General features: G+C 38.7%; 1 protein-coding gene across 3 annotated transcripts in view; it reads left to right on the top strand.

The window, feature by feature from the left end:
• l1cama (L1 cell adhesion molecule, paralog a) overlaps window positions 1-27,076 on the top strand; it is an 81,041-nt gene that overhangs the window by 96 nt on the left and 53,869 nt on the right. For all 3 annotated transcript variants that reach the window (XM_051097394.1, XM_051097393.1, XM_051097392.1), the window contains exon 1: window positions 1-56. This exon is cut by the window's left edge and continues 96 nt beyond it. The gene's annotated coding sequence lies outside the window, so the exon portion shown is untranslated. The remainder of the gene's footprint in view (window positions 57-27,076) is intronic.

Below are 27,076 nucleotides of genomic sequence, written 5' to 3'. Positions count from 1 at the left end.
AACAACACAGTTGCCAGAGGAGCACGGAAACCTGAAGCCGTTCCGTAACTGCAGAGGTAAGTGGAGAAGGTTGTCAGTGAGAATGTCAATAGCATTTAATGTATGATGAATGTCAAACAGAATTGGCTGGTTTTTGCAGATTTTTCTTGTGGTTTGATGATCACACCTTTGAGACTTAAGGTGCAGTGGTGTAGCAGTAAGGCTGGTGTGTGGTCTTGCAAACCGAGGCTGTTCCATTTAAAATAACTGCGTTGTATTTATCATTTATGTTTTTTATTCCATTCCATAGTGTTACATTTAGACCTTGTAAGTATGAAAAAAGCAAATAATATTTTAGTTAAACTTCCGTGTGTTTTCTAAATGTCTTAATGTCTTTTATTAATTTTTTTTTTTTAAGATTTGTTTCCTAATTTGTTGTAATGTCACATTGTCTCACTCCTTGAGTTGCCCTGTCTCGTAAACAGAAACAGTTCTCAGTGGATTCGCACACATCCCGTGTGGAAATCAGCAACAGGCTCTTCTGTTTTCATCTTTAATGCAGGTCTTGCTTTGAATATTAGTGCCTGTTTTGCTGCATGTTCTGGTTTGGTTGCATTTGCAGCCTCATATTGATCTAGACGTAATGCAAACATTTGTTTCATTTATTAAGCTTTGCTTAATAGAACCCATAGCTGGCTGTTGTTTCATTTAATGCAGTTGCTACAGTTTTTTTAAGGCATTAATGTTTAAAAGTGGACATTTTGTTCGTATCACTGTGATGTTGTTAATAATTGATGTTTTATCTATATGGTTGGTCCACCCTCCCCCTGGTTTAGCTGGGCCGTGTAATTGTGTTAATCACCCGTGAGAGTATTTTGGTGTTGAGAGTATTGGAGGTCTGCAGTGCTGCCCCTCGCAGTGGTGTGTCGGTGTGTGTGTGTGCGGTACTGAAAACAAATAATGATGCTTTGATAGGGCAGGCGGCAATAGCAAATATATGAGCGTGAGAGCATTGGGTGGGGCCTGCATTTATTTTCAGTGTCTTAAATGCAGACACACTCACCTGGCGGTGCGCCAGCATGTTTGATTCAGGGTGGGTCTCACTCACAGCGCTCAGGTTGCAAATTATTAGCACTGTTAGCAAAGTTTAGGGCGTATTGCACTATATGAATCTCTTAGCGTTAAATTAAATAAAATTATTATTTGGTGTTAAGTTTAGGGCGTATTGCACTATATTAATCTCTTAATATTAAATTAAACAAATTCTTCTTATTAAAAAATGCAGAATCAAAAAAAAGTAGTACTATGGTGCAGTGATTATATTATATTTATACATTTTTATACATATATATTTTTTTATTTACTTTATTTTGATTTTAATTTAATTATATTTTTTATACAAAAGTACTGTGGTTGTACTTTGAATCGCACTATATTATTCTCTTATCATTAAATGATACAAAATTGTTCTTTGGTAGTTGAAAGTTGTACCATAGTGCAGTGATTATATTATATTTATGCATTTTTATACATATATATTATTTTATTTTATTTATTATAAAATAATAAATAAAAGCCTGCATCTTTTTATTTTTTTTTATTTTATTTTATTTTATTGTATTTATTTATTTATTTATTTTTATTTTATTTTATTTTATTTTTTACACAAAAGTCTCGTGGTAGTACTTTTTATTGCACTATACTATTCTCTTATCATTAAATTATATAAAATTCTTCTTTGGTATTAAAAAATGAAAACCAAAAAAAAAAAAAATTTGTACCATGGGGAAGTGATTATATTATATTTATGCATTTTATATACATTTTTAATTTAATTTAATTTAATTATATTTATTTTATTTAATTTCATTTGATTTTTTAAATAAAAATATGGTATATAAATATAAATGAATAAAATAATCTCTTATTGTTAAATTGAACAAAATCCTTCTTTGGTATTAAAAGTTTAAAACCAGTAGTACCATGGTGCAGTGATTATATTATATTTATACATTCTTATACATATACATTTATTTTATTTTATTTTATTTTATTTTATTACACAAAAGTACTGTGTTAGTACTTTTGGTACAGTGATTATATCATGGGCATATTATTATATTCATAACCATGGTATTTTCATAGTATTTCAAGTACTTTAAAGAATACCATTATATTACCTTAAAATGCTACAGTGATTATTACTGTGGAAGTACATTGGTACTTTAAAAATACCATAAAATACTATTGTATAATTACCTCACAAAAATTACTGTGGAAATACAATCACTGTTATATTTAAAATATTGTATTTATGTGGTTGTTCATAGAATACCATAATACTATGAAACATTAAACCATGGTATAATGATTGTCATATTCAAAGCCATGGTATTTATGTGGTATTCCAAGAATACCATGTATAATATAATATATTATACTATGGCGCTGTTGAATGCTTGAATCTGATTGGCTGATGAATGTTCTAAACCAAGGTTATTTTCAGTGAAACACATGGCAAAAGACCCGTCATCGTTTATTCCTTACTTATATATTTGAAAAAACAATTACCATTGTATTTTTTGTGAGCGTAGAGCTGCGTATGTTGTAATGTCTACCATGTTTAAAACCATGATATTTAAAAGTACTTCGAAGTATACCATGCTTATACAATGATTTTGTGTTTTGCAGCTGCTTATAGTAGGTTCGCCTCTGTTTATCTTCCTGCAAAGGAATTTTGACTAGTTGCCGCTCGCTGACTGACAATGACTTGTGTCTTTCTAGGATAAATCACTCAAAATTGATTATTGACAAGGTGTCTGTAGACGGCTCACAGGTGCTTGGGCCATGAGATTGTGGAGTGATATCCATTCTGTGCTCCACATCCATCATACTGTAAGTTCTCTTGCGTTTACTGTACCATACAAACTGTCTGTGTGCATGGAAAAATATGATCTGCCTCTGCAAAATCTTCTCCTTAGAGGCGGAGGCTTTAATTGAGCTGTGTGCACAGATGGATGGACGGGCTGGAGAGATTTAGGAGGGATGAAAGAAAGGAAAGTGGGTGGGGTCACGTTTGACAGGCGAAGCCGTTGTGCAGGCCGATAATATATGTGCACTTATGCCTTCTGAGAAGATCAACAGGGAGCGAGAGAGGGGGAATGGGTGCAAGGTCAACAGGGGAAGGGACAAGAACGGGGGGGGTCTATTAAAAGAAGGACTGAGAAAATGAACCATCACTCTTCTTTGATGGCATCCGTTTTGACATACGAAACACTATCGTATGCTGCGACCACATTAATCTAGACACTGAATTCAGACACCGAGACAGTGTTTTTTTGTCCAAAACACTGAGCTTTTTGAAGATGCTCTCCACGTGGATAAATATGAAGAATTAAAATGTTGTGAATTTGATGAATTTGATTTTGTCTTGTGAAAATGGGGGTATTCGAAAACGACGACACGTTAGTCATATGACACATATTGTACACATATATATTTACACTGGTGGGCAAAAGTTTGAAATAACTATAGTATTTTTTATACAGTTTTATTTTATCAAAATTTCTTGCTGCTTAATATTTTTGTTAAAAATGTTTAAAACTTTTTTGATAAATAGAAAGTTAATTAAACAAATTTAATTTGAAACCAATTTTGTTTGTAACATTAAAAAATTCTTTACTGTCCCTTTTGATTAATTTAATGCATCCTTCCTAAATATATACACTACCAGTCAAACGTTTTTGACCAGTAAGATATTTAATGTTTTTAAAGAAGACTCTTCTGCTTACCAAGCCTGCATTCATTTGATCCAAAGTACAGCAAAATGGTAAAATTGTGAAATATTATTACTAGTTAGAATAACTGTTTTCAGTTTGAATATATTAATATTATATCTAATATTCTGATTTGTTGCTCAAAAACATTCATTATTATTATAATGTTGAAAACAGCTGAGTAGAATTTTGAAGACTGAAGACACTGAAGACTGGAGTAATGATGCTGAAAATTTAGCTTTGATCACAGAAATAAATTACATTTTAAAACGTATTCAAATAGCAGTTATTTTAAATACAAAAAATATTTCACAATATTACTGCTTTTGCTGTATTTGGATCAAATGGATGCAGGCTTGGTGAGCAGGAAAGAATTCTTTAAAACACATTAGAAATGTTACTGTTCAGAAACTTTTGACTGTAGTGATACTTTCAGTGGTGATTTATCATAGTTCCTTGTGCATAAATAAATAAATAAATAAATATGGACTGAAGACGGCTGCTGAAAATTCAGCTTTGCCATCATATTTACATTATAAAATGTATTCAAATAAAAAAAAACTGTTCTTTTGAATTGTAATAATATTTCACAATATTGCTGCCTTTACTGTATTTTTGATTAATAATCGTTGCAGCCTTGGTGAGCATAAGAGGCCTTTTTCAATACATTTTTTTTATATTTTTTCCAAGTATATCCGTATTAATGTAAATGTATCCATAGCAGCATGTAAGAATAACACTAGAAGCGCATCTCTCAGATGCAGAGCATCTGTTGTGAATCTGTCGGTTACAGAGGAGCTCTTGGGAGAAACAGCATGGCCCGGGAGTCTCCACAGCCACCTGTTATCGCCTCAGGGCCTCGGTGTCGCTGGCACATCCTGCTCCCGCACACACGCCGGGCAAAAATTCCCCCCATAACACCTGTTTTAAGTACCCGTGCAGTAGTGAAAGCTTTAAAACCTACTGCTGCCGCTCTGCTGACGGGGTCGGCCTCCACAGAGAGACAGACACATTACTTAAACCCATTTGCAAAGGCTGGCGAGGCTGCGGTTGGACCGGCACTCTGCAGACAGGAGGGGGATGACAGTGGCACGCCAGAGACGGTCAGACGAGCCTGGAGGACGACAAGGAGGGGGGCAGGATGCATTAAGATGATTTAAAGAGCGCACAATGACGAAATTAGCCTGTTAGGACAGAATAAGTGCTAATAGGTGAAAAAGTGTCTGTAAGTTACTTGAGTTTCTGTGTGAGCTCACAAGGAGGAGGATGAAGGGTGGATTTGAAGCCTGTGGACTGCAGTAGAAAACCTTCAAATGTTGAAAAGATGAAGAAGAAGTTTCCACAAAGTGCACTGGGGAATTAGAATCAAGAGAGAAGATGAGAAAATATCTGCAGAGACTGAATTTCATTTGTAACCCTGTATAAAAATGTCAATTTTCCTGAAAAAGCATTAGATAAGCAAGAAAGCGATGTCAAGCTTTGAACAATCCTCTTTATTGTTCTTTTCAGCACTCACAAGTGATTTTTTTTTCGTCTTCAAGGCTGTGTCTTTATTCATGCATTGCCAGGCAAAATACTTCTCTAGACTGCAATCAGAGTAATGGGTTCTTGAGAATGAATTGCCGTTTTTTTTTTTAAACCCCACATGGAAAGCTTCACAAAGTGAAGCCAATCATGCAATTGAGGCCATAATGCAGCCGCCTCAAACTGTCGGTCTTAAATATGCTGATGAAATTAACTTATGCCGACAGAGGTCACTTTAAATCACTCAATTCTTTAGATTTAATCACCAAAAAGCAGGCGCAAGTTTGACGATAAATTAAAATAAACCCACGTCGTCAACTTAAAGTTCAATCCCGTCTCGGGCAAAGGTTTTCATCTTGCTTGATTTTGACAGCAGAAGTTGTTCAAAACGCTTTTTATTTGAAATGCGTAGGACGTGACTGACAACGTAAAGCAACAAAGTCAAAAATTGTAAAGAGAAAATGCAGCTGTGCTAAAACAAATGCAGTCTCCTCCCACAGTCGGTTTAAATAAAGCCGTCTCTTTGTCTGACGAACATTCTCTTAATAGCTCTTTTTAATGAAAGACGCATTATTGACCAAATGAATGAGTGAACTCAGTGTGAATCTCCGCTTTGTGAGAGGTCTCTCTGTTGTTTTGTAGAGGAGATGTGTAGTCTATTGACATCTTCAGTTTTACTCTTTTTCTAACTTGTTTGAAGTTTGATTAAGAAGTTTACGTCAACCTTCACATGATGCCTACATCTGCAGTGAATCATTTTGTGCATCATTTATGCATCATTTACTGAAAATCTGCTGTTTGGAAGATTTGTTATGAGATGACCTGGACTGGAATGAGTGACCATATTGTGGCCGTGGGCTGACAGTCTGCTAGATTAATGACTGTGGAGATGTTCAAAACAGCCTTTTGTAGATCTGTGACTTCTTTTTTTATCACAATTAAATTTAGAAAATGAGAAATTTGAGTTTTTAATGTCTATATGTAATAACAGGAAAGAGGTTTTGGTCTTAGTCTACGTTCGAGATGGTTTGTAGTCCTAGACCAAGGCAACAGTCTATTTCCACAATCTTTTTACATCAGGAAAGATGTCTCCAGAGCTGGTCTCATCTTAGGTTGGTGTACCACCCTTTTTTTTGTCAAATCAACCAAATTTCAAAAATTTCCAAGGATCAAATTTTTGATTTTGCTAGTATTTTCTGAAGAAAGATAGACAAGTATAGTGATTAAAGCCAAAATATTAAATGCCATGGATGAATATTTACTGAGTAATCCACTGTTTTGTAGAGGGGGCTCAAAATGGCAATTTTCACCTGAAATTCAGAGCCCAGTTACAGGGGGTTAAAATGATTTTAGAAAGATGGCGAAATCATTATTGGTAGCTTTATTAGGAAAATCGGTTGACTTTAGCAATCTTTGTTGCATAATGTGCTAATGGTGACCATTTAAAATTGAGTTTTTTCTTCAAAGTTTGCATGTAACTCAAGAAGTATTAAAGATATATTAATGTCCTTTTAGATTTTGGCTCTTAACAAACTTTCCTTTAAGCAACTTAATTTTTAAGGCCCTGTATGGTTTGGTTTCAGAGATATTGGAATTTCAATATGGCTCCAGGAGTAAATCATTAAATTGTACACATTTTCAGTGGTCAAAAACCAAATGTGGGTCAGTTTGCAAAAATATGATACTTCTTTGAAGAACAAAGAATGTTGAAACTAGAAATGTATCTTGTTTCCTTCTGTCAAAACAACATTGAATATACCTAAGTGCAATAAATATTCTTTTCCCAACGTTTGCGTGCCTATAACTTAAGAAGTATTAAAGATATTGCAGTGTGATTTTAGATTCTAGTTCTTAATTAACTTTTCTTTTGGAATCTCCATTTTCAAGGCCCTACATCATTCATTTCCAGAGATATGAGGATCTCAATGAAGCACCATGTCCAGATTGTTGAATGTTACCCATTTTCAGTGGTTGAAAACTAAACATTGGTCACTTTGTATGAATATTAGTACATAATCCAACAAAGATAGTTAAAGTCAACTGATTTTACAAGCAGACCTAACAATCTCTGTGTAAGAATAAGATAGTGCTGCCATCTTTCTGAAGTCATTTTTATCCTGTTGTAATTTGGCTCTAAATCTCAGGTGAAAATATATATATTTATTTATTTATACAAGAGTTAATTCTGTTCCTAGAATCTGATTGGCTGAGAGATGTGTGATATTCTAGTGATATTGGGAACTCCAACCGTTTCACCATTTGTATCACTCCACTTGAAGTATTTCTCACAGCAAGTGTCATGGTGGACGCCCAAATCCATCATAATTTTATAGATAATACTGTTTGTTCTGGTTCATGGACTGATAGGGTTGAATCTAAATGGATATAAATGATCAAATTACCTGTACCTAATAACTTGCATGCTACTATTGTCCACTAGTCCATTCAAATCCAGCTCAATGATCCCCTAAAATTTAGGGAAAGTGTTTGATATGTATTGTTTTAATCTTTAATATTGTGATGTCTTTAATATTTTATTTTTAATATATTTTTACATATTTTTGTGAATTTTTATCTGTAATATTTTAATATATTTTTACACATTTTATGTCTATTTACCTATTTCAGTTCATAAAAATAGCCTGGTTATTGGCTTCACAGATCTGGGTTTATATGAGTCTCATTGGGTCCTTTTTTAATGTGGATCCGGGTTGAGTCTGAATCTTCTTTAGGTCTTGATAGATTTAGTCAAGCCTAGTTTTGGCCTGGTAATGGTCTGTTTTTTTACTCTAGCTTAGCTTTCCAGTGCATTTTAATCCTCAAGTGGTATAACTGTGAGTGTTTGTAGGTTTGTGTGGCAGGCCTGGGGCTTTGAGTGTTTGTTCTAGCAGAGTCAAAAGCGTTATGTCAGGCATGATATATTCATTACTGCAGGATCAGTGCTCTGGTGAGTGTGATCCCCATGCACTCTGCTAATTTAATCTCACCTACTGTGTCGTCTTATTTCACACCGTAGCCGCCAACCACCCAGAAGCACATTAAGGCCTGGGAATGGTGGGGCAAGTCAGGACCAAGGAAGGATACGACACATTCCAATCACAGAGATGGCGCTCAGATGGATGATAATCAAGAGATAAGATTCGCGAGAATCACACATTTTAGCCTCCCTTTTCTGACAAGGCGACTGCACAAATTTGAATGAATTAGATGTTAATTGTAGTCTTGATGCTGCAGTTGTGATGTTCTGCTGAAGTGTGAAGTTATGTTTGATTAAACCACCCACTTTTGCTGCCAGACAATGAGCAGCAATACTGCCCACATGCTAACAAAACACTGTGATATAGACGCTGCCACTCACAATGTGATTTACAATGTGATCAGCGTTTTTTGTTGGTTGTGAAACAATGTTCCTATCAAACAATAATAACCCTATCCTAGAATTACAAAGAAATGATAGGTCGATCTTTTAATGGTTACTGAGGGAGTTTGTAAATGTGATATTGATTTAATACAACTGTTCAGTAAACAAGAAGTTAATAGTAAGTGAGTAATATTGCCTGACTAAAACAGTATTGCCTGATTTTGCTCCATTTTGTTGACGAAAATAGTTTGAAACAGTCACAGCTAAGCCGCTACGCATCTCCATTCAAACACAGTGGTGTTTAGTTTATGAGTAAACGTGCCTTTTTTAAACAAATCTAGTGAGTCAATTAACCATTCATAAAGACAGTCACTTGCTTTATTCCTGAATAAATCAGCTGTTTGAACAAATCAAATGAATGAATGATTCAGTAATAAAATCAGTGACTTGCCACCACCTACTGGCAGATTAATTTGATTTTTAAAGTATCTTTTCAGTTATTTAAATCATTTAATATTTCTATATTCATTTTTATATTTAAAACGTTAATCTCAACATGAATTTATGAATTTAATCACACTCATGCCACGTCACTTATAGCCACTTTTGTGTTATTCTGTGCCACCTCTGTAGTATAAATTTAATATTAATTAATACTGATTCATTTGATAGGTAACTTATTCTTCTTATTCTACATGTTCTTATTCTATTGCTTTAATTAAACATTTTAGAAAGTTTATAAACATATATTTTTGTAATTTGACATAAAAGATGACATGCTTTTAATAAAGTAACAAATTTCTCCTGTAAATCACTTTAAGTCAAATGTCACCTTGTAATGGGAAGGCTAATTTTTGATCAGATATTTTGATTATTGATTTGAATGTGCTCCTCAAATGTTTGACTGTGCTTCTAAATTTTTTAAGTTAGAAGCACAAATGCTTCAAAAACTAAAAGTAAGCATAGAGGGCTTAAAAGAGACATCAGATGCCCATTTTCCACAAGTTGGTATGATTCTTTAGGGTTTTCATAAAATGTCTGCAACACGCTTTGATTAAAAATTCCTCAATGGTAGTGTAATTCAGCACCCTTTTACCTTGTCAAAAACAGCTCCGTTGCCAGTGACCCGTTTTGGTGCATGTCTTTTTAAATGATAATGAGCTACTGCTCACCCCACCCTCTTCTTCGGTGGCACGTTACCATCAAAACAAAACTAATCTGCCACATCCTCAGTACATTGCTTACGAGTTGTTGTCGCTACAGCTGCTTGAGTGCGGAGAAAATGGCGGACTCCATACAACTGGCTGAGGGTGAAAATATGCTAATACGGGACAGTCCGTCAGCGGTCGTGGGCGGGCCCTTAGCAGTATGATGTCATACTGCTCAGACAATAAAAACGGCTTAATAATTGAGACTTTAGGTTTTTTGGGGATTAAAAAAAGTGCTGGCAGTTTAGTTTGGTGCTTTGCTATGTCGAAGGTCTTAAAAACATTGGTTATGCCCCTGACTCTAAAATCTGATTAGCTGATAGCAAATTTCACTCCAGTATCGGACAGAATGTTCGTCTAGGAACAGGTCTTGCTTGGATAAATCATGTTAAGCACTCTCCAATGGGGCAGAAGTATGACATTTATACACAGAAATGCTCTTGAGTGTCTTATTTCCCTTATATTCTGCTCTTAGCAATGGATACAGTATGGTTTTATTACTAGAAACATTATCACAGCTTTACTTACTCTGCCTTTGAGCAGTGTGTGTGTCCACATGTCATTTTTCTCAGGTATTTTAGCTTTCACTTTCTCCTCCTTGCATGTCGTGTGAAGCACAGTGTGTTTTTACAGGCGAGAGATAACTGGGGCTGAATGTAAAACCAGCAGCGTCTGTGTTTATGATGTTGATGTATTCCTGCAGTGCACCACTGCAAAATCGACTGCGCTGTATCTTGACGCACACTTTAGGGAAAAAGGAGCTGATAAACAACAACAAACTTGAGAGATGTTATTCTGCATGCACACATTTGGAGCGAGCAAAGCAAGATGAAAGGGCATGGAAAAGTGGTGAGGAAAGGAAGGAGAGAGAGATGCGTTTAACCGAAGTGCTAACACTGGCAAATTGGGGGTACGCTGAAAAATGAGAGAGCTGAGGGGACAATGAAAAAAAAAAGAGATGGAGAGATCTTATGGAGGAAAAGATACAGGGTCATAAGCAATGCTAACAAGCTTAATGAGGTAATTATGCAGTTGGACAATGGGATGACCTGAGGGGAGAGGGGCTGGGTGGGGCTCTGGGATGAAGATGTGCATCAAGAATGAGAGATGTCGTGAGGGGACAGGAAAAGATCTTTGAAGAGAGCCAGGGGAAGAGGGCTGGGATGAGGTTCATAAGGAATGAGAGAATAGGTGGAGAGATGGTGGGGGATGAATGTTTGGATTTTGCAAGCAGTGTTGGGTGTAATGCATTATTAAGTAATTAATTACTGTAATTTAATTGCATTAAAGGGATAGTTCACCCCAAAAATGAAAATCCTGTGATTAATTACTCACCCTCATGTCGTTTTGAACCTTCGTTCATCTTCAGAACTCAAATTAAGATATTTTTGATGAAATCTAAAAGCTTTTTGATCCTGCATAAACAGCAAAGCAACTACCACATTCAAGAAAGGTAGTAAGGACATCATGAAGATAGTCCATGTGACATTAGTGGTTCAACCTTAATTTTATGAAGTAACTTACCTAACACTGGCAGCAGATTTTAACATGATTTTAACATTAAAAAGCCATATTTTAACATGAGAGTAATGCTTGCATTTTCAAAAGGTGCTAGGTTGTTGCTATATGGTTGCTAGGTCTAGTGCAGTTTTATGTTGCTACAGTATGTGGTTGCTAGGACATTGCTTTATGGTTCCTAGGGTGTCCTAGGTGGTTTCTAGGGCATTGCAGTATGAATGCTTGGGTGTCACTGGTTGGTGCCAAACCATTAATATGCCATTGTTACACAATTTTAGGTTGCTAAATGGTTGCTGTGACATTACTATATGGTTGCTTGAATATGAACATTAACTTGCAGTTGCTTTACAGTTTTATGCTGATGATACACAATGTGCCCAAGCAACAGTATTAAGTATTTGAGTGAGTAGATTACATACAAAGTAAATGCTAAGACTCAAATTTGTGTCAGGCGATGCAAATTGGGTGATGTATCTTTATATTGTATCTTTCGCACAAGTGAAAAATTTTTTTACAAAACCAAACCAAAACCAAACCAATCAGTGAAGAAGTTATTGACATGTTCAGTTTGACATGTCTGGTTGTATCAGAAAATGGAGGAAAGCCTTGATTTTATTTGCGAAAGTGACACGAAAAACATTAAGCTGGAGCAATAACATGATGAGAATTACAGGTTGACCGACACTGGATTTTTACCGATACCGATAACTAGGTTGGACCACACTGGCTGATACCAAATAATCGACCGATAGTTTTTAAAATGGATACTGAACAGAAAATAAATAGTGCTCTACTTTTTTAAAAAAAGAAGAAAAAGTAGCCTACTGAACCATACTTTGCAGGGTTCGACAATAAGGAGTGCCCGATGGCCCAGGGCCAGCGTGAAAGACGCACGGGACAGTTGACGAATCTGTCGCTGCCCCGATCGGGCCACTGCTGCGTCGTCTTGAAAGTTTATCATTTTCAAGTGTTTTTAAGCTTTGTTCATTTGAAATTTCATGCGTTCACAGAGAGACGTGTCTCTGACGGTCAGATAGCCTATAAAAGTATACAGATGCACCGATCAACCGGACCTATTTCAACCGATCTCTGTTCTGGGCTTGCACACAAACTGCGTGCAAGCATTTTTCAAAATGTCATGTGTGTGGAAATATTATGAACTCTTTAAACATCCATTAACAGAGGCCAGAGACGCTGAAGACGAGCGCAAAGAGGAAAAAAAACTGTAGCAGGTAGAGCAAGATCATGGTTCACAATGCGCAACATATTGGAAATATTATCCTACATATTGAAACTGGGTTTATATTACTGTATCTCTTAGGGGAACTAACTGTTTTAGGAAATGTTTACATACATACATATATATATATATTATAGAATATATAAAGGCCATAGTATTGAAATTGTATACATATGGATATTGTGTACTTTCACAATTTAACTGCTTCTATTCTAGAACATTTCTGGTTATCTAATCAAAATATAAAAATATGTTAGTCACACAATGGGCAAAAGTGCAGCGCCATGTCTAGAAGAACTGCAGCTATCCGGTTTCACACACACTGGACGCGTCGCGTTCAATTCAAGCGGCGGTTTACAATACTTTATTTGATCACCAAACGGGCAAAAGTATACTGCTGTCTTTTCTCCACTAATGCAGCATCTAGTCAACAAATTCATCGCTTAGTAGTGACATGAAAATATGCACTACAGTATACTGTACACACCGTTTCATTGTCGATGTTTTAAATCCGCCTTTGAAGTGTCCCGCTCTGTGCAGCACGCAGTGTCACATGTCTAAAAAAAGAGGTACAGGCTGTCAGTGATTTCCGCTGCTAGAGGCCGCTCTCGTGCTGTATAACAAAGACTATAGGGACTTTGCTGTATAATGACGACCTTCTCAGCCGCTCCAGCAACTGACTTTTTTGCTGGATTTTTGCCGATAATTCTGCCAATCACCTGTCGGTGCCGATTAATCGGCAAAACCGATACATCGGTCGACCTCTAAAAAAAAGTGCCTCACACGGCACACAGGGGGTAAATAAAGGACTCCTGTAGCAAATCAGTGCGTTTTTACAAGAAAAATATCCCTATTTAAAATGTAATAATCACTTTAGCTTGCGCCAACTGGTCGTACATGGAAGAACCCCCAGGCGAATGACGTAGGACATCAGCATTGCGCCTGTGAGTCTTGTGATAACCAGCGTTTGTTTACAGCGTTATTGTTCTTGTTATTTCGCTATAGCGGCTAATGGACCAGAAGTCTCACCCATAGGCTTACTTCTGCGTTAAAGAAAAAGGTCAATAGGCGATTCTAGGTTGCTTTGCCATTGATATGCAATTGATAGTGTCTTATAAGTGATTGCTAGGACATTTTAGGTGGTTTCAAAGGTGTTGGCAACCTAGAAATGATTTGCAACCGCATATGCTAATCATTTCTAGCTCACTACGTGGTTCCAAGGATGTTGCTAGAATCTTCATTGTGGTTGCTTTGGGATTTTTATTATATTCTGGTTGCTATACTTCAGTTTCCTCCTTCAGTGTTACTGGGTTTTTTGACACCTATTTTTTCATCTAATTACCATTTGTGCAATTTTTTGCCCATTTATCATCTGTCACAAAGTAATAGCACACCTTCTCCTCAATAAGCCCCTCAATTTGAGGTATCATTCATATCTGTAGCACTAACAGTATGGGACACGTTATGTGGCAATTTAAATACTTTAGGGGTAATGGTTTGTTCAAATCTCTAACCATAAGTATGAGCAATAATAACAGTGATGCTTCTCTCACCAAGCATCACTAAAAGTGTGAAAAGAGGAGAACTCTGGCAGACTGTGCATATATATATATATATATATAAAAGAGAGCAGAGCGAGAGCAATATGATGCCTAGAGCCATTAAAATGTCACAGCTGACAGTGATAAACTGTGACAAAGTGCATACAGATACACTCACACATATGAAATCAAAAGCCTGCGCTGCACACACACACTCGCAGGATGCCACAAGCACAACTAGAAGATAATAACGCCCTGCTTATCTCAGCAGCCTCTGACACTAATTAGCAAACGTCCTTTTACTGGTATTACTGGTAACTAAATATTTATATCGCGCAGGTTCATTTCCCTCCTCTCAAGGCTAACGGAGTATGGAGAGCGCTGCGTCTGTTTCCCAAACATTCGCTCTTCTCATTCAGTCATCCTTTCCAGTATTTCGTCTTACACTCTGTCGGTTTTTCTTCTCCCGCAGTGAAGCCACTGTCAGGCCACCTGTCTGGTTTATTTTTATAAGGATTAGACATGCGTTTCGTCGGCTCTCTTGTGTAAAAGAAGCTACAATGAAGTGTAAATTTCTGTGACATGTAAGCTGCCATTGCTACGGCTGTGGCTCGCACGCTCTGTTAAGTGCTGTGGAACGCTTCCCACTATCGTCTCCGCCGCTCGAGCCAGAGGAGATTTCTCTGATCGCCTGTAATATACACCAGGATGCTAGTAACTCAATCTGCTCTAACGTGGCTGATAATGTCTCTGATAATGACATGGATATGGAAGGTTGGTAAACTCATTTTGAGAAATTGAGGTTGACACTGGGTCCGATATGCTGACCAGTCCTGAGTCATCCACCTTGGACAGAATGGATTAGGGAGACCATCATGGAATCCTAATTGCATTTGGGAGAAGATGGTGCTGGTGTTCTCTTGCTCTGTCTTTGCTCCATCTGTTCTATTACCTATGTGTATGTGTCTGTGTGCGTTCTTGTTTGGGTCAGGTTAGGGGATATAGACAGTATCATTTGGTCAGTATAAAAACAATAAAAGTCTGTGGAAAGTCCATACATTTCACAGAAACCTAACGTGTGCGTGTGTTTTTGGGAGATACCTAGTGGTGGTCATGGCTTGTGATTTTAGTGTAGTATATGTGGCACTGATTCCCAACCAGTGGGTCATGACCTAAACTGGTCTTTTCTAATAGGGTTTCAGACATCATATTATTTTTTTAAAAGCCCCATATTATATTATATTATATTATATTATATTATATTATATTATATTATATTATATTATATTATATTATATTATATTGTATTATATTACATAATTGCATGTAGCAATATGTCATTATATGTTAAATAATACATTTAAAAAAAATTCCCATACTGTGTATTATTATACTATATACTGTTATATTATGACGTATTATATTGATAGCAGAATGTGTTTATTAATTTTAATAAATAAAAAAATCCTAATTTTAGGACTAAATAATTGCAGTATAACTGAAATGATTGAATTCTTGGTTAAATAATAGATGTTTTTCAAGAATTATTATATTATATTATATATATTATATTATATTATATTATATTATATCATTATGTTATTATGTTAAATAATACATAAAAATGCATTATACTATATACTGTTTTATATATTATAGTATATTATATTAATAGCAGAATGCTAATAGATTTTCTAAAAATCATATATTATATAATATTATATTATATTGCATTATATGATATGATATGATATTATATTATATTATATTATATGTTAAATAATACATAAAAAGTCCCTATACTGTGTATTATTATAATTGTAATATGTTTATATTGATTGCAAAATGCTGTTTATTAATTGTAATAAATCGAATAAATCATTATTTCAGGACTTTTAAGCATTATTATATGATATGATATATGATATATTATATATATTATATTATATTTGCATATATCAATGTATGTAATGACATGTTAAATAATACATAAAAAGTCCCCATACTATTTATTAATTGTAATAAATCAAATAAATCATTATTTCAGGACTAAAAAATTGGAAATGTAATTGAAATTATTGAATTCTGCTAAATAAGAGATTTTTTTAAAGCAATATTATATTATATATATATTATATTATATTATATTATATTATATTATTTTATATTTGCATATATTAATGTCTGTAATTATATGTTCAATAATACATAAACGTTCCCATACTGTGTATTATTATAATTATAATATTTTTATATGGATAGCAAAATGCTATTTATTAATTGTAATAAATCAAATAAATCATTATTTCAGGACTTTAAAACATTATTATATTATATTATATTATATTATATTATATTATATTATATTATATTATATTATATTATATTATATTATAAATCATCAGACAGTCCTACTAATTAACTACACGCAAACTTGTGCATAACTCTGATAGCAAAAAAAAAATGTATTCATTTAATTAAATCAAATTTATTGGCTTGTCAGCTTTCAAAAGCAAAACTGCAGTATCTTTTGTTGCAGACCCTGAAACAAGCCCACTAGAGAACCACTGGTGTATTCATCTGGCATCAGCTCTGTAGTCAAACACTCTTTCTATGGCTTTTCATCGCTTCTGCAACTGCCGGGAAAGGGCAGTGCGGATCCCCATGTGCTGTCTTTCTCTCTCTCCCTTTTTCTCTCCATTTCCCCTTGTGTGCTCTGCTGAGACTCAGCCAGGAATCAGGGCCAACTACCGCTGTCATCTCTTATCAGCCTGGAGAGAGGGAGAGAAAGAGAGACGAGCGAGAGAGCCCCGGTTACAGCTGAGTCCCCTTCTAGAGTACATAACCAGACACAAGGAAAAAGAGGAGAAAAGGACAGACTGGCCCCAGATTACAGATGCGATTGGGGGCGAAAAACGAAAGAGATTAGAAGAATGCAGCATACACTCTCTCCGTGTGTGTGTGTAGTTGCTTACTGGGGCAACGTTGTGATGGATTGCTTTATATAGAATAAGGACAAATGCAATACGCTGTGCTGTGTCACATTACAACAAGACGGGCCAGAGAGTAATATCATGACCGAATTGCTTGCGTTTGATCCCAAACAAGTGAAGTGTCATACCACACCCCGACTTTAACAACTCGGAGGCAGAGCTGGTTGCGGGAGATAACGTGTTGCCTTTGAAGGGCCCAAATCAGTATGTGCTGAAAGGATACGACTGCTGAGTCTGAAATCGAGTTCTGTTGGGTATAATTAGATTTGCCACCAGGGAAAAATCCCGTCACAGGGACACATATTTGCCTGGAAGAGGTGGTAAAAGTCTCACGGCGTGGCCCGCACCCCTCCCTGTGACTTATGGGTACAGTACCTGTGGAGAAAATTGACATTGATTGATTGATTGATTTCAACTAGCATGTAGAGGAATGGATAATTAATGTCTATTAACTTTAACAACAAAACTGCTTGAAGGAGTTTTGCATGAACAGTTTAGGGAAATATGGTTGGTTTGTTGTTGTCTTTGTGACGTTATGGTCTCTTGAGTTTTGTTAATGGGACAGCGAGCACAGTCTGTTTCTGATGGAGGAAGTGTGTTTGCATGAGAGTGTAGACTGATGTGAAGAGGAGCAGGCATCTGAAAGCAAAGGAGAATGGGAAATTGGAGGAAGAGAGATTAACCGGAGATATCGATAGAGACAGCTAGTTAACAAGAACAAATCTTCCCACTCTTCATTGGATTACAACGGATATGTGTGGGCGACTGACATTTAAGAAAGTTCGGATAAAACATTTCCAACAAACAAGACATGTACATCATATTGCACAGAAAACAGCCGTAAACGTACTTTTTGTTTGTCTTTCTTATGTAAAAATTAATAATATTTACAGTTTAACGGTGTTAAAAATATTTAGCGCAGTCAATGAAGTGGCAGGGCTAGGGGTGGCCATTCCACTCACAACTGCTGCTTCTTTTTTGTCTTTACAAAAATTGCATTTATTTAGATGCAGAACATCTTTACGACCACATCAAATGGGAGACTTTTCAGATGCGCACTTCACTTCACCTCAGGCGTTAGTCAAACGTGCGTGGAAAAGGTACAGATGACGAGGGGGCTTCATTGGACAGTGAACTGCCGGCAGATGAGATGTTGTCAGGCCTTATGTCAGTAAAAATGAATTTTCCTGTCCTGTCAGCCGTTATACTGTGCTCATAGCACGCATGCTCTTCAGTTACACGAACAAATGCAGCGGTACGCCCTGTAGCCTATATCACTTTATATTAAAGTGTGAATGAAACTACGAGCATGCGTGTCAGATCCATGTCACATTCAGCGGTGGCAGCTCTTAAAGTAATAGCAGCCAAATAAGCTAATAACCAGGGGCGCACATACGTAGGTCATTACACTTAAATCTAATCATGATATAGACATTAAAAATGAATCCTGCATGTTCTGCTTGTCTCCCGGTCTGAATGAATAAATGAATTGCACAGAGGCTCAGTTTTGTTTACTACTCGTACTGAAGCGCGCTTGACGCTTCGCAGTGATTTCAGCATTTGCCGTCTCATTAAATGAGGACATAAATACATGAACAACATCTCCAGAGCTGCTCTGAGAGTCACTTCATGAACATTTTGCTGTTTTATTTGAGTGAAACTAGCGTCATATCATATACACACAGAAATCTCAAGGAATTCACGATAACCCAAAATAAAAGTTTAGCTTGTAGACATTGTGGCAGAAATAGGCATATATTACTATTAATTAGTGGAATACATGATGCTGCTACTACTACTGTTCAAAAAAAAAATTGTTTTGTTTTTATGCATTCAAGCAATTAGACATGCTAAAACAATAACAATAAAACATAAGGTGAGAAAAAATAAAACATTTCATTGAGCTCTAAACATGCCATTTTTGATAAACTTTTAATAAATTGATGTTAAATCATAAATGTATATGTTTCATGATTTTAATTAATTAGACATGCCTTTTGATTAATACAGTTTAATTTAACTAAGCAGTCCAGAAAAAAAACGTAATCCAGAAAAAGTGAAAACGGAAAAAATGAAATTTGGGAAAAATAAAACTGATTTCTTTCATATTTTGATAATTTGGTTTTGGAAGTCCCCAACAACAGGTTGACATGCATGCAAGGTCAAAAAACACTTTTATTGTCTTATGCATTTACTTTTACCTTATTTGCTCAACGACTACCAAACGGTTTACTTTTTCATCACGCATATTTCTTCCTTTGCATGATGCTAATCTGCAGTGATTGGTCCGATGACCCAGTCTGTTTTGATTGGTCTACTGCGTGCAGCGCATGTCAGAAACGGAATGCCCATCACCGTTACATTAAACACCCAAACAGCCATGGTATATGTGTTAGCCCAATGCAGAAACATATTGATAAAGCACTGCAATTTGTACATCAATGTTTTGCTCTATTCTTTATCATAACTCCAAGTAATAACAACAACAAACATTCACTATTCATCGACACATTTCTAGACAATTGTGAGCGAAAAAATATTGCTTTCAACTGGTTAGCCAGAGACCTTCAAAAAATGCAGGTTAAAAATGCAGAATCAAAGGGCTCTAAACAATCCCAGCCGAGGAATAAGGATCTTATCTAGCAAAACGATCAGTCGTTTTCTTAAAAAGTTATATTTATACACTTTTTAACCACCAGTGCTCATCTTATCTAGCTCTGCAGTGTGCATGTGTACTCGGTGCACTCTGTTTCAGGACAGTTAGGTTATGTCGAAAAACTCCCATCTCATTTTCTCCTCCAACTTCAAAATCGTCCTACGTCACCATTTTACCTGTTTTTGTAAAGGGTGTTTGACCCTCCTCCTGCACGTTCACTTTGTAAACACTTTGTAAGTACTTCTGCAACTGTATAGGGTGATTTTAAAGTTGGAGGAGAAAATGAGATGGGAGTTTTTCGACATACCCTAACTGTACCCTAACGTCTTCTCGACATGATGTCATCTACAGGAATCCGCTACAGTGTTTGAGGAAGGCAGGGTTCAAGTTTTCCCAGGCTTGCACACGCAACAAGTGGGTGGGCAATATGCTGATGTTTCATGTTGACGTCAACATGAAACAGTTTGGGATTCGTTATAGAAATGACTCATTTAAATGATTCAAAGTCGACTGTTTCTTTTGAGAAACAATAACTTTATACGTGGTGCACTTTCAGACTTAAAACTTTGCAGGATGTTTTCATTCACTTGTGGTACACACTGCATGAAAAATTCATAATGGGGGCACTTTAAGTTCAATTAAATTGGAAGTTGTTATTTTTTAAAGTCTGATATATGTTAAAATTGATAGCTCTCAGTTATACTGTAATATTGAATGGCTGTAGTCAGTGGTTAAATATTAGGGTGAAAAAAAATTCTCAGAGACATTAGTAATATTGGTATTAGTGATACTTGCCATCAGTCAAAAAAAAAATGCCATTAAACAAATATTAAAAAAAGAAAATACTGTCTTTATGTTGTTATATTAATTTGAAGATTGAATGTGAAATTATTGCAATTTAAAAGTTTGTTTAAAAACGTTATTGTTAGGTAGGATTAACACAATTAATTTAAAAAAAGGGCAGTTAATTTGTTTTTTTAAAATTAATTGACAGCATTAATAAAAATCTGTTTTTTGATCACTTTACTTTATCTTTCCCTGAAGGTAGTAATTCATTCCTTTTGCTTTCCTGTTCCCTCTGCAATGACATATAACATCATTAATTTATCTCTTGCTGAACGAAATGAGATTGAGAATGGCAAAGGGCTTGCTGTGAAATTGTTAGCTGATGTGCCGGGAATTTTAGATCTAGTGTGTCTCAGAACATGACGATATCTGTTTTCCGTCTGTTCATCTTGAGGTTGAAGGTGATGTTCTGTCTGAAGTTCCTGTTGTTCTGTTTGTTGACATAAACTCTATGATAACGTTCAAACATTTCAGTAAATTGCTTGAAGGCCTGTAACTGTGTTTAAGGGTTTTGGAAACCAGACAAAGTGGATGTCTTCTGACAGGATCTGGTCTAGTCTTTGGCAGGGTTAGCATCTTCATAGCATATCAAATGACTATACAGCTTTTAATGCTTTTAATGACCAAAAATGTAAGAGTTTTCCATTTTCCCGTTGCACTTTATGACTCGAGGTCTGAAAAAGTTAATAGCGCATATCATATGTCATTCTCTTACAAAATCTTTCAGAACTGCTAAACCTTGAATTATGCATGACATGCAGAATTTATAGTACAGTTTTTTTTGGTATGGTTTATTTATTTTTTTTTTTTTTTACTGAGTGAGAAGAGGACATGACATCTTGAAACATTATGACATATTTTGATGTTCATCTCTATTCTGGTCTGGATAGATATAAATGAGCACCGATTAAAATTCCAAAATACTCAGCAAATGCATATGAATAATGAGAACAAATGAGCATGGATATGGTGCCCTTTGCTGTCTCATTTTCATTTTTTTAAGCATTAGAGGCAAAATTCCCAGTTTTTTCTACTGTGAGAGATATGTTAGATAAGCTATTATCTAACATCAAATTAGCCTAACATAGAAAATAACTAGTTTTAAGCCTAAAATATGTATTTACTGCTGAAATGTTTTTCAATTTCTTGTAGTAAACAACTATTTTTAATTATTAATTCAGTTTAATTACTAAACATGTAATATTTAGCAATGTCCTACATTTCATCCATTAAAAAATCTCTCTCTCTCTCTCTCTCTCTAATCCTTAAATTTTCTACAGCAGTTTTTACATACCAAAATAAATACATAAATAATTAATGTTTATTTAATGTTTAAAAAAAAATACTCATACACTATAAAATGAGTAGAATATAAAACAGTCCATATAATATTAATATTTTCTACATTTCATCCATTAAAAAAGAAAATAAAAATAAATACATATACTGTGTATATTCCTTAAAGTTGTGTCATTTTCTGCAGCAATAATTAAATAACTAATGCCCATAAAATATTAATATTTTCCACATTTCATCCATTAAAAAAGAAAGAAAAAATCTTGATTTAACGCTTACAAAATTACAAATCTCATGCACTATAAAATGAGCAGAATATAAAACAGCTCATGTAATATCAATATTTTCTACATTTCATCCATTAAAAAATAAATAAATACAGCAATTTTCACTTTATTTTACATACCAAAATAAATAAATAACAACAACATACTAAATTTGTCAAGAATGATTTAATTACATTAATTAATGTTTATTTATTGTTTAAACAAAAGTTGCAAATCTCATACACTGTAAAATGAGTATAAAACAGAATATATTTTTTTCTTAAAATTGTGGCATTTTCTACAGCAGTATTCAATTTTTACATACCAAAATAAATACCTACACTGACCAAAATTTTAAACGCAATGCTTTTGTTTTTGCCCCCATTTTTCACAAGCTGAACTCAAAGATCTAAGACTTATTCTACACAAAAGGCCTATTTCTCTCAAATATTGTTCACAAATCTGTCTAAATCTGTGTTAGTGAGCACTTCTCCTTTGCCGAGATAATCCATCCACGTCACAGGTGTGGCATATTAAGATGCTGATTAGACAGCATGTGTCACAGGATGAACGAGACGAGAGGCGAGCGGATCCATATGCAAGCTTTTTATTGGGCGAGACAAAGACATGGTCGTACAGGCAAGGTCGAGACGGGAGCCAACAGGAATAACACAGGCAGTAGAAAGAATAGTCCAGGAAACGAGAGCGATAATCCACAAGGCAGGCGGCTAGACAGACGTAAACGATAATGCAGGCGAGAAGTCAAAAACCACGGGAACTAGGAACTTGGAAACAGGAAAACGCTAGCAAACAACAATACAACAATCCGAGGTTAGCACGGCGAAATACAGGGGCTTTTATAGCGCCGCTGATTGGTCGTGGGTCAAGTGTAATGGCTGATGGGAAATGTAGTCCGGGGTGTGGTGCAACAGTCTGTGTGTGAAAGGGCGAGAGTGACATCTGGTGGTGAGCGGACAGCGGGACACCGACCAGATTCGTGACATAGCCCCCCCCCAAGGAGCGGCTTCCAGACGCTCCAACAGAGTAACAGTCCAGGGGAGCGGTGGGGCGGGAGTGAGACAGGGCGAGGGCTGGAGGACCAGGTCCCTGCGGAGGACCCGGTGATTGAGGCAGAACCGACAGAGCAGGTACCCTCCAGGGAGGGGCTGGAGGCGGAGCAGGAAGCGCAGGAGCCCTCCAGGGCGGAGCAGGAGGCGCAGGAGCCCTCCAGGGCGGAGCCGGAGGCAGAGCAGGAGGCAGAGCAGAAGGCGCAGGAGCCCTCCAGGGCGGAGCCGGAGGCAGAGCAGGGGGTGCAGGAGCCCTCCAGGGCGGAGCCGGAGGGAGAGCAGGAGGCGCAGGAGCCCTCCAGGGCGGAACCGGAGGCGGGACAGGCGACGCCCGAGCCCTCCGAGGCGGAACAGGAGGCGGGGCGATCCTCCAGGGCGGAACAGGAGGCAGAGCAGCCCTCCGGGCGGAACAGGAGGAAGCCGCCCTCCGGGGCGGAACAGGAGGCGAAGCCGCCCTCCGGGGCGGAACAGGAGGCGGAGCGGCCCTCCGGGGCGGAACAGGAGGTGGAGCAGGAGGTGCCGCAGCCCTCCGGGGCGGAACAGGAGGCACCGCAGCCCTCCGGGGCGGAACAGGAGGCTGCGTCCTGGTCTGGGACCTGGGGAAAGCAGAGACAGAGGAGCCAGACAGAATAAAGGGAGAAGCAGAGAGTTCAAAGGGAAACGCCCCCTCCATAGGAGGTTCTACAGCTGACGCTGACACCTCTGGAGGCATTGGCGCAGCTTCTCCGACGGGGAAGGCCTCTGGAGCCGACTTGAGACCAGACGGGACCTCTGGAGCAGACTTGAGACCAGACGGGGGCTCTGGAGCAGACTTGAGACCAGACGGGGGCTCTGGAGCAGACTTGAGACCAGACGGGGCTCTGGAGCAGACTTGAGACCAGACGTGACCCCAGAAGCACAATGTGCAGCCCACACACACCAGATGGCAATAGCCATTAAGGGTAGAGCAGCAGCGGGAGGTTGTGGTGGGTCCAGGGCGCTGGCTATCCCGATAGGCTGTGGTCTTGGGATGTCAGACGAGATGTGACTTGACTTGGGGTCTGGTGTGACTTGACTTGGGGACTGGGCATGACCTGACTCTGGGCCGTCAGACGGGTCATGGTAAGGCTCTGGGTGGCCAGACGAGACGTGGCTTGAGTCTGGGCCGTCAGGCGGGGCGTGGCTTGAGTCTGGGCCGTCAGGCGGGGCGTGGCTTGACTCTGGGCCGTCAGGCGGGGCGTGGCTTGACTCTGGGCCGTCAGGCGGGGCGTGGCTTGACTCTGGGCCGTCAGGCGGGGCGTGGCTTGACTCTGGAACAGCCGCCTTGACATTGCTCGACTTGGAAGCTTGACTGGACTTGGAAGCTTGACTGGACTTGGAAGCTTGACTGGACTTGGAAGCTTGACTGGACGCTGAAGCTTGACTGGACGCTGAAGCTTGACTGGACGCTGAAGCTTGACGGGACTTGGAAGCTTGACGGGACTTGGAAGCTTGACTGGACGCTGAAGCTTGACTGGACGCTGAAGCTTGACTGGACGCTGAAGCTTGACTGGAGACGGAAGCTGCATTATGACAGGACCTGACAACTAGGCTTGACTCACGAGGATCTGCAGAGGCCTGGCTTGCTTCAGGAATAACAGCTGTAACGTGACTTGGCTCAGGGACGACAGCTGTGACGTGACTTGGCTCAGGGACGACAGCTGTAACGTGACTTAACTCATGAGGAACAGCTGTGACTTGGCTTGACTCGTGGAGAACAAGAGCTTTGGTTTGACTTGACTCTGTTGTTTGACCGGACTTGGAAGCTTGACTTGACCCTGGGGTAGCAGCCGCGACGTGAAGGAGCGCCATTTTAGCTGCCCGTACAGCCATCAGGGGTGAATCCAGCACATGTGCCATCATGATAGGCCGCGATCTTGGGATGTCAGGCGGGACGTGACTTGACTCAGGAACCACGGCTGTGACTTTGCTTGACTCGGGAACCGCTTCAGGAAGGCCGGCCCTGATGGGTGCAGACTCAGGAGCAGAAAACACAACGTGAACAGGCTGTGGCTTGACTGAGATGGCCTGAGCAGGCTGTGGCTTGGCTGACATGGCGTTAGCTGGCACTGGCTTGGCAGCCATCTTGTGCAGTGGCTCTGGCGTGGCAGCCATCTTGTGCAGTAGCTCTGGCGTGGCAGCCATCTTGTGCAGTGGCTCTGATGTGGCAGCCATCTTGTGCTGTGGCTCTGGCGTGGCGGCCATCTTGTGCAGTGCTTGGCTCGGGAATGATGGCTGTAACTTGACTTGACACAGGAACCACAGTAGTAGCTTGACTTGACATAACAACTTGACTTGACTCGGGGAAAACAGCTGCAGCTTGACTTAACTTGGAGACTTGACTTGACTCAGGAAACACAGCTGCAACTTGACTCGACTTGGAGACTTGACTTGACTCGGGAAACACAGCTGCAACTTGACTTGACTCAGGAAAGGCAGCTGTGAAATGACGGAGCTCCGTTATCGCCGCCATCTGGTGAGCGCGCACTGGCGCCGCCGCCATCTTGCGAACGGGCATCGCAGTCGCCGCCATTTTGCGCACGGGCTCCGTTGTCGCCGCCAGGGTATGAACGCGCTCCGGCGCGGCCGCCATCTTGTGAACGGGCGCCGGCGCTGGCGCGATATCGCGTTGCTTCTCCGCAACATCCACAGTAAGTGAAGAACCGCTAATATGTAGTGCAATGTTTAGATATTGGCTTATAGTCCAATGGGGCTGATGTGTTGGCATTAAGGAGACGAACGGTTCAGAGAGCCCTCCACGGAAAAAGATCATTAAACACAGATCACTCATAGAAGTCTGGTGTGTTAATGTATGAAAGTCCATAACGTACTCCTCAACCGATCGCTCACCTTGCTTGAGGAGCATGATCTGTATCGCAGGGTCCTGAGCTGCTGGATCCTTGTTGACGGATTGTTCTGTCACAGGATGAACGAGACGAGAGGCGAGCGGATCCATATGCAAGCTTTTTATTGGGCGAGACAAAGACATGGTCGTACAGGCAAGGTCGAGACGGGAGCCAACAGGAATAACACAGGCAGTAGAAAGAATAGTCCAGGAAACGAGAGCGATAATCCACAAGGCAGGCGGCTAGACAGACGTAAACGATAATGCAGGCGAGAAGTCAAAAACCACGGGAACTAGGAACTTGGAAACAGGAAAACGCTAGCAAACAACAATACAACAATCCGAGGTTAGCACGGCGAAATACAGGGGCTTTTATAGCGCCGCTGATTGGTCGTGGGTCAAGTGTAATGGCTGATGGGAAATGTAGTCCGGGGTGTGGTGCAACAGTCTGTGTGTGAAAGGGCGAGAGTGACATCTGGTGGTGAGCGGACAGCGGGACACCGACCAGATTCGTGACAGCATGATTATTGCGCAGGTGTGCCTTAGGCTGGCCACAATAAAAGGCCACTCTAAAATGTACAGTTTTACTGTATTTGGGGGTGTCCGAAAACCAGTCAGTATCTGGTGTGACCACCATTCGCCTCACGCAGTGCAACACATCTCCTTCGCATAATGTTGATCAGGTTGTTGATTGTGGCCTGTGGAATGTTGGTCCACTCCTCTTCAATGGCTGTGCGAATGGCTGGATATTGGCAGGAACTGGAACATGCTGTCGTATACGCCGATCCAGAGCATCCCAAACATGCTTGATGGGTGACATGTCCGGTGAGTATGCTGGCCATTCAAGAACTGGGATGTTTTCAGCTTCTAGGAACTGTGTACAGATCCTTGCAACATGGGGCTGTGCATTATCATGCTGCAACATGAGATGATGGTCATGGA

The sequence above is a fragment of the Labeo rohita genome, chromosome 23, assembly GCF_022985175.1.
Source record: "Labeo rohita strain BAU-BD-2019 chromosome 23, IGBB_LRoh.1.0, whole genome shotgun sequence".
NCBI classification, from domain to species: domain Eukaryota; kingdom Metazoa; phylum Chordata; class Actinopteri; order Cypriniformes; family Cyprinidae; genus Labeo; species Labeo rohita.
This window is presented reverse-complemented; position numbering and strand designations above follow the sequence as displayed.